The sequence below is a fragment of the Hevea brasiliensis genome, chromosome 10 (assembly GCF_030052815.1).
Source record: "Hevea brasiliensis isolate MT/VB/25A 57/8 chromosome 10, ASM3005281v1, whole genome shotgun sequence".
Taxonomy (NCBI): Eukaryota; Viridiplantae; Streptophyta; class Magnoliopsida; order Malpighiales; family Euphorbiaceae; genus Hevea; species Hevea brasiliensis.
The window spans coordinates 82367274-82377228 of record NC_079502.1 but is presented as its reverse complement, the minus strand read 5'-3'; the positions used below and the strand labels follow the sequence as shown (position 1 = coordinate 82377228).

Genomic DNA, 9955 nt, shown 5'->3' with positions numbered 1-9955 from the left:
ACCTTAGTGTCTTCCATTTTAGCTTGTGCAGGTGTAACTCTTACCAATCTCTTTCCCTCCCTAACCCAAGTGACCTGATTAGAAGTCTTCCTGATGTATTCTAAAGCTATGTTTACTACAAGAGACAAAAAATACAAGGTTTTAACATCTTATGCTATGTACAAATGCAATGCATGAATGCATGAATATGCACTTTCATTTTTACCTTTGCCTTTACAAAGCCAAAACCGAACCATACTAATACGACCAAAACTGAACCAAAACCGAACTGTATAAACCGAACTAAAATCGGACCAAAGACTAAATGATAAACCGAAAAGAATGTCTCCAGAACTGAATCTTCGCCCCCTTATACCTTCAACTCTCACGTGCATAGTAAGAAAAAATTCTATCCTAGGCTCTGGTACACTGGACACACCAATAGGGGGTGGTCCAAGACGATCCTTCCCTCACAAACAAAGGATTTATATCCTTAAAGTTTAACCATAAGTAAGCATCCTCTTGCTTAACATGGGTTTTGAAATGGACTTGGGCCTATACACGCATTGGGTTTATGCATAGGCCTAGGTTCATCTCAACTACCACTAGAACTTATGGTTTGAACAGTAAGGATACGAATCCAGCACAACAAAAATCTACGGGGTACCTAGGGTTGAAATCTATGGCTCATGGGCTTCATTGGGTAGGAAAAGGGTCACCCATGCGAGAGCTTGTCCATTAAGCACAACGGCCGGAGCTATGGCTCTTTTATATACTCGAAGGTACAGGCATGGGGTGCTAGCATTCACCAATTCGTCATAGCTCGAGTAGAGCTATGGTTTCCTTGGCTAGTACTAACGGGGCTAAAAAGGGTAAGAGTGATCCGTGTGATAGTGTAGTGCAATGCAAAAAGTTTAACAGAGGAATAATATTAGACTAATAGAAACATGTTGGAGTAACTATCCATTTAGTCCCCAGTGGAGTCGCCAAACTGTAGGGGTGGGGCGTGAGGCGAAATATCATCCATTAGAATTATATAAAATGCACCAGGTAATGCCCAGGAAAGATGGTGGAGTCACAATGGTCTCACTTAAGTACCACCTCCTTAGACAGCATTTCCTAGACATGCACTTCATACAATCCTAATAGAATCAAACCACTGGTAAGTACCGTCTTCCCATAACACTACCACGGTATTAAGGATTTATGCCACAAAGGCATAGATAGACAGAATCGCCACCGGGTAATAACCGGACATATTGATGTTTCTTCCGAGGGTCATGGATGGCAACTTACTCCTTGCAGAGTTTCCACAACCGTCATTACCATAGCCCAATGTCTAGGTTCGGGATAGTGGGTACGTAAGGGAAGGTGTTATGCACCCTTACGCTGGTCTAACCTCGTTAATTAGAGTGACAGTACTCTACTAATGTTTCTAGAAGTCTTGTTTATTATTCCTTTATTAAACTTTATCCTAAAAAATGCAATTTTAATCCTACACACGCAAGTAATTCACAAAAAGGGTTGTTGTTTACACACAATTTTCATGCACAAGTAATTCCTATCTATGGGGTTGCTAATTTATTAAATGATATTTACCAGATGACTAAAATTAATTTATTATTGGGAATTTAATTTACAAACAAATTCAATTTCAAATAACCCTATGTTTCTATTTAACCTAATTAATTAATTTTCACCAAGTTACCCTAAGGATAATTGAACTAAGTTAATTATGTACATGTGTAATTTATTCTAATATCACATAAGTCCCAAACAATCACAACCTAATAAAGATTTCTAACATGCAAATTTATTTTACAATTACCAAGTATTAAATTAAATTTATTTTACATGCCAATATTAGTTTAATTTACAAACAAGATTAATTTTAATTTACAAAGTATTTATTTAAATTAATTACATGCAAAAGTCAGTTAAATTAAAAACAAAGTTAATTTTAATTTACCAAATGAAAGTTCTATTATTACTACAATTTCATGCCAATGGTTATTCGAGAAGTTTAGAGCTACTTACTTGTTCCAGAAACCCTCATCAGTAAAGTCTTATGAATCTTCTGAGGGCTTGACGAAGATAGGCGGAAGAAGGCAAGAGAGCTCAATCCGAGGAGTTCAGATAAGCACTCTGAAGCATAGAAAGAAGGAAAGGTCTGAGGATAAGAAAAAGAACAGAAAGGAGAAAAGAAACAAACTAACCCATACAAATGGCTTAACTACGTGGCCAAGTTGAACTAATGATGCTGAAATTGCAATAAAATGAGGTCCAACGAGGATGTGCAACCATAGGAGTGCTTAAAAGTTTCTTATTCAAAATTGTACTGAAACTTAGGAAGAAATGAATATTTGCAAGGCTTTTTGCATTGATCCACTGTTAAGTTACTTTCACTCATTTAAGTGCTTATTGCCCAACAGAGATCAGCTTGTGATAGATGAATTTTCATGTTTTTCATATTATTATAAGATGCTCATTCCCTCACTTTCTCTTGGTTTCCAACCACAGATAATTAGAGTTTATTCCTCTGGCCAAAGATTTATGTGTCACTATCTATAAGAGAGGAGCGACTACCTGTAACCAATCTTTCCATGTCATTCTTGTTGATGAAAATCTATCCAATGAAAGGTGACCATCTTTAAACAGTATGTTTGGATCTTCAGAAGGAACTGGAGAAAAACAATAGAATTAGATCTCTCCAATTATAACATGTATTTTCTGTAAAGTTCACTCAGCAAATTTGTACTATTAATTTCATGAATTAAAAATTTCGCCTTTTTTTATTGAGTGCTGTAAAAAAGTGTTAAAAGTGCAATACAAAATAGAATATAAAATTTTAATAATTATAAGATCAAATCCTTAGAAAAAAGAAAATCAGAAATCAAATAATGGTAAATCATTTCTATATAAGTACGATTCCGCCAATTATCCAGTCCTGAAAATCAAACTTCTTCCTTATCAATAGCAAACTTTCTAAAAGGTAACTTACTTTCATTTTCTGAAAATGTGAGAAATTACTTTCTTAACTTCCTAAAAAATTGAGATAAAATTGTCAATCAAATAAGATAGATTTTCACTTCTTGAAAACTTGAACTTCCCTCACACATACCCCAATCAAATAAGGCTTTAATAATTATTCTGCAAGATATCAGAGAATACATACTAAATTTTCTAACGTAATCTAGAGTAGAAACAACTTAAATTTGATTTTTCAATGTTGTAAACTATTCAATAAAAAACTCACTTATCATAAAATACTTAAAAAAAAGTCTTTTCATTAAATGCTCTTAGACCAAATTCCTCTTTCTTCACTGCATGAGTTCTCTCCATTCAAATTTCAAACCCTAAAATGCCAATATCATCTCCACTTCTTTGCTATCTTACAGCAAGATAAGCAGGCAGCTGCTAGAGACTCTGCCTGATACCTGAATGTGCAGCTTTTGATTCCCACTGCTGAACAAAGAATCCATTTCCTTTACAAACAATACAAGCACCAACAATTCTAGTTATTCTTGATACAAGCAATACATAGCAAACAACGAGTTTCTGATCATTCTATTCTTGGTTTTACTCCAGCTCAAGTCTAGTCTAATGTCGAAATAAATTTAACAAATTTTTAGTGATTGTCTATACTACACTAGATTTTGCTCCTCAAGAACACCAGTGTCATGTGTCTTCAAAATGATGATCTGTCTCATCATAGATCTCCTCCTACATAGTGTAAAAGCAAGGTCAGGGTAAAGCCAATTTATATATTTGTTTACTTTTATCAGTAAAGAAATACTAGCATAAGAGAATATGTCCAAGTCCCAATCATGAGAATCCCTTCTAAAGAAGATTCCAATCCACTTGATTCTTGCTCAATCCATTAGAAGTTATTTACAAGATAATAAAATTTGGTAAAACGTAATTAGTACCTGTAAAAGCTCTTCAATGACATCTTCCATTGTTATTATGCCTACAGCTTCTTCTTCTTCAGGAATTTGAGGGAGTGGATTGCCATTTATAAGCAAGATATCCGAGTCAAGGTCCTTTGTCCACTTCTTGCTTCTTGAGCCCTTAAATGAATTGCTGCGGCATTGGGAAAGCTCTTCCACTTCTGGCGGCCTTCTGTTTTTAAAGTTTTCTCTTGAGAGGCTTTTCACCATCAACATCAACTCTAACTTCTTTTACTGGATGTATTTTAATGTGGTGGATCAAAATGATTTCCCCATCATTTTACATGATTAGTCTATTATGGTACAGCTAAACAGGTTTTGAGATAATAAGTAATTATTAAGATAGATAATGGTAGGAAGTTGGCACTTACCACCAGCCGTGTTACTGGTTGACTTCTCTGTCTTGTTGCACTTTCTTACAACAACAGCCATGTGGCTGTGACCTTTCTGAAACTCATTCAGTATATCATATAATGGCAAATTTTCTTGAACCCTAGAGCATAAAATAGATAGAGCATAAGTTTATGGTAATATCAATCACATTGAATGCTGTCCAGAATAATATAACTGCAAAATTTCTCCAATAGTATAACAGATACGAATAAAAGATACCTGGGAATCCTTCGAATGGTGACATTCTTTACTGGTGTTTCATCTTCTGGGTGAATTGTCAATAAATTCTTCACCTAAACAGATTGAAAAAATATATATATTAAACATAAAAAAAAAAAAAAAAAAACAGAAGAGTAGAAATCAACCAAAATTCATCTGGCAACAAATTTGTTACATGTGACACCATGTTGAAAGAGATGAAAGTAAAGGCAAAAGACAATGGATGAATCAGGTGTCAAATAAGATCAATTAGTTAGCATACAATCTATAATCTCATTTTGTTGTCCTTTCTAATGTAAGTTCATACTTTGCTTCCTTGTGGTTGGGCCTCTTTCTTACTTCACTCTCCTGAGATTTTTGACACGACTCTTTATGCCTTATGGTTCCTAGACACTCCCCCCAACCATCTTCTCTTCTCCTCTCTATCTTTTTTTTTTTATTTAATTGATAAAACCAAATAAATCTATTAACTTAAAAGCTTGGGAACAACATCTCTTTTGTAATTTCATAATCAACAACAACTAAGCCTTAATCCCAAACTAGAAATATAAAATATAACCAGCCAAAAAATATAAAATGAACCTTAAATTTGAAATTTACTTTGTTATTAACCACAAAACACTTGCCAAGAAATCTAGGTAATTCTTTAGGGAAAATTTATCAACATTTACAGAAAAGATAATGGAGCAAACTTCAATCACACCACAAGGGAGTCAGAAATACTGGTGGAATGTTTTTTAAAATCTAGTCTTCATTCAAAATGCTAGTAATATCTTGATCATTTTACTTATAGCAAACCACATTATTCAACAAGGCCAATTCATAGAGACAATAATCCATATAGGGGAGGAAAAAAGAACCCCCACAAAATGTCCAAAACAAAAACCCCAAAAAAAAAAGTTCTTTCATCTTCATTGAATATGTCACTATTGTCAATTTACCAGAATAAGTCCAATTATATTTGTAGGTTGCTCATAATAAACTGGCACTCTGCTATGCCCTTTCTCCAAGACCAAATTCATCAAATCCCTGTACATAAGCAGTATGTAGTGCAGATAATAAGGATGAATTTATGCAACAAGTAAGTTCCTTTGCAGTTTAAGCTCTTCAGAAACATCTTACTTGTCAAGTTTGGCATTTATATCAATGCAAAAGTTTCAGATATAGGAGTCATGGCATCACCAGCTGTTTTCTCACTGAGCTCTAGTGCTCCTGCTATAATCGTTGTCTCATCATGAGTCAGTTCTCCACCTTTTCCTGCCTAATAAAGATCAATAAAAGAATAAAAGCAAACAGTAGATTTTAATGAAGATTGCAAGTGTAGATAACCAAATTGCACATAGCAGGACTTGAATAGGAAAATTTTGAACAATAGTGTACAACAAAATCTTCAATTGATTGGCATCATGAGGGCAATCAATGAGCAAACCAAGCATTAGAAAAAAAAAAAAAGAGGAAATGCAACAGAATAAGCTGCAAACAACCCACCAAAGAAACACAACAAATAGTTGAGAACAACATAGTACTGTTCAATATTGTAATTTAGGAAACCTACAAACGCACCTCATTACCATGAAAGTTTACTAGTGTTTTCAACTCAGCTCTCTTGAAACAGTGCTACATGTCCATGACCCAGCAGAAAGTCCAGAAGCTGGAACATTGTATACTCACGTGTAATACTAAGTTAATTCACTAATATATGAGGATTAAACAACAACTTTCCTTAAACTTACATACCTTGCTTATAGGATAAGCAACAGGGAAGCAGATCCACACAAGAACACGAACAATTGGAGCCACTGTTGCACCAATTGCCAAACCATAACGAGAACAGACAGATTGTGGTATAATCTGGACATCCAAGTAAAGATCAATTAGCACATCCACATAATCATATTTCCCATACCATTATCTTAATCATATACACTTGAAATTCTAAGGGTTCAGCTATGCAACTCCAGATAAAAATCTAAATGGATTCCTCACCTCACCAAATAGGAGAATCAAGGTAACTGAAATTAGAATAGCACCCCAAGCTGTAACCAGACTATCGAGAAAAATAGGAAGGGCCTGAAAAAGAGGAAAGCAGGTGATTTGTTTTCTACCATGCAATCAAAGCCCAAAAGACATCTAATTAATATGTACCTCCATGGCAGCAGCATTGCAAATGAGCAGCGTGCAGAGCAATAAATGTTGATTTTTGACAACCGGCAATATCTTTGCTGTTATCACAAGGGACAAATAATAATTGTGCATTGCATATGATCAAAGTAATATAACTTTCTAAAATAGCACATATGGAGCTGTCATTTTCCAGAGAGGTGCAGCACAAGTTGTAACATTGTACATTATTGGAATTTAGATCTCCAACAATCATCATCATGCAAACTTGACTATTACACATGAAAAATATAAATCCTGAAATAGTCTTCATATAGCAACTTTTTTTCTTTATATTTATCAAGGGTATCCAGCTAAAACAAATTAAAAGCTATCAATAGAAATTCTCTTCCTCAGATGCATCATCAATAATGAGCAGTAAGTTTAGTGCTTCTTGATGCAGCAATCCTCAGACCGTCAACCTCATAACTTTTGCATTAATTACAAAGCCTAAAAGATAATTCAACTAAACAATTACATACCCTAGAACATGAACTGCCTAAACTCACTAATGCTGTATTGGAAGAAGTGTACTTAGAAATTTTATTTACATCAACCATGAACATAGTATTTATGGTCATTGGGCTATCAAAACCAAGCTAGAGTAACTCCATTAATTTTTTGACAGATGGGTTCTATTCAGTCACATCAAGCTACAAAAACCCACACTAGAGTATCCTAAAATTATAAGCATTCACAAGTGACTGTGATAGTGATCCTTGAAATATTGTTAAATCATCATGCTATAGATTTAAGTTGCCTTGTGACTATGACATGAATTTCCATCACAAAGTCTTCAACAAATTTCCAAAATTACACAATTTCAAGTGAGGACATTCATTACAGAGTTTCCAAGGCCGTACAGCTAATAAAAGATTAATGTCTGATTTGAGTAAATGATAACCGGCAGGACCAACTGTGAAATTGATCAGTGGAGAAACAAATGCACAAGACAAACTAATAGATACCAACAAGGTCGCAAGTAAACGTCAGAAATTAACTTCTTATGGAAAGTTTTGGCGTCAAATTGCTGCAAAACAGCTCCAAGAATTTTGCACAGGCAGTTGAAGAAGCATCAAGATCAAGTCACCAAGATATAAAAAATTATCACCCCAAAAACTATTACAAGCATAGATCAACCTTCTTACTATCACTTTCTTTATACTTAATTTTCTGATCAATCAAATCCTTTCTTTTTTTTCCTGACTATAAAATCCATCCTTTAGTATTTGATTGCTGCCCATTCATCTCTTTTTTGATGATTTTTCAAAGAAAACTTCGTCGATCTTGAATTTAATGATCTATGAATGAGTGAAGCACGCTTCGCTTTAAGCAACATTTCGCATCACCCGGCCCCACACGAATCAAACTCCACCACCCCAAATCAATCTCCAAATCTCCTTAGTTATTTTCTTAGCATCCAGACGGAAAGCAAAGCAAGAAAAGATAAAGTAAAAGCGAAAGTCATTAAAGAGAAGAGAGAGAGAGAGAGAGAGAGAGAGAGAGAGAGTACCTGCGTGTTTGCGATCTTTCGGGGTCCCGGACTGGGCAAGAACTTCAAGATCGACGATACTCATAGACATAAGTCCAGAGTAAGCCCAGACATCGATCCAGCGAAAATCACCATCAATAAAATTATCAGAATTTGAATAAAGAAATCCGTTTCACAGCACTTATACTCCACTGCCATTCAATTTTTCTTCTCCAAATCAAATAAAAAAAAAAAGAAAAAAAAACCCAGTTGCTTAATTGTTAAAGAAACGACAACCAGTGCTCAATCACCTCCATTTACTCTATAAAAAATCCTCTCCAGACAGGAACATTAAGAAAAAAAAAAACCTCTAGCGTTTCGAAACGATTTCTTCTCTCCAACGTAATGCCACAGTGAAGCAACTATTTCCAGTAATCAATCTCCAGATAGATAGATAGACAGATAGAGAGAGAGAGAGGGGTAGAGAGAGAGAGAGAGAGGAACTGAGGAAGCGGAGACTACTTCCGAGAACTGAATAGTTAGAGGAAAGCGAAAGATATTTTCCGGGCAGAAGTGAGAGCGACGGCTTCGCGGTTGACAGAAAGCGACCGATTTGAGATAATATGTGACGCGAGAGATAGAGAGAGAGAGAGAGAGTTTTGAGACGATGTCTTGAGGTTGAGGGTGCCATAAGTTCTGTACATATTAAGACTAAAGAGGACTGGCTGAGGTGTCCCAATATGTGGCTGAGGTGTCCCAAGATGCGGCTTCTCTTCCCTGTTCCTAAGTTATACTTCCCTTTAATGTGCTGTACTGTGAATTTATCTTGTGGCTACTTATTCTCCTTTTGACCCATTCAACTACTCTATGAAGTAGCTGTAGCCACATATAACTCATCTCCTTTATTAAGGTCAACTCTTTCACCTTCGTCCACTAGACATGAACCAAAAGCGAGTATGAATGGAGAACCTCTGAAGATCTATCAACAAAAGGGCGTATGGGATCACTAAGAAGACAAGCGGCGAGCGTCTCGTGAAATCGATAGTTTGACCTGCGATACTTTCCCATGTAAATTGTACATCATTGGACCCATTCGGTCTCTCACTAATGAACCTATAGTGATCTCATCCTATTTGGCAAGATTCCCAAGTTTGTTAGAGAGAAAAATCTCCTTAAGTAGGTTGCTTGTTGTTTTTCTCTTGGACTTATTGAGTTTCATTTTCCTTTAGACCTTCGTTGCCTCTAAGCAGGTAGATGCATTCTGAGGAAGCTATTGTTGAAACTTCGGCTTGGGTTTGTGGTTTCCTTGTAACCTGTTAAATGAAGAGCTTTAGTGATTAGGAGAAGCTTGGTGGTAGGCTTCTTCAGTTTGTAAAGCCGGTGTTAAAAGGGTCACCGCTTCCCATAGCTATTACAAGTAAAGCATCATAGCCTTTGCTTGCCTTTCTCCCAAATCGATGGTTGAAGCCTTGTGTTTTATGGATAGAGTTGATTTGCTAGTTGAGGACCAATGGTTCAATCTTAGCTGAGTTGTTGTGGCTTCTTAGCGATGGTGGATCGCTTTATTGTCCTCTGGCTTTCAGCGAGTCTCTCTAGCTCATTTCCCAATGATGATGGCGCTAATATATGGTGAATAAAACCTTGGTATTCTTGTTGAAGTTTCATCTAGGGTTAGGGTTTGATGTTTAGGGAGCTAGGCCTTGTATTGGGCTTGAAACTAGGGAGGGTTTTCTTATTGTAATTTTATGTAATGTCCACCATTATCCAATGTTGGAATATCTAT

At 35.8% G+C, this 9955-nt stretch overlaps 1 pseudogene; it reads right to left on the bottom strand.

Moving 5' to 3' along the window:
• Nucleotides 1–3445: 3445 nt before the first annotated feature.
• On the bottom strand, nt 3446–8640 carry LOC131183759 (DUF21 domain-containing protein At2g14520-like; annotated as a pseudogene).
• Nucleotides 8641–9955: the final 1315 nt, after the last annotated feature.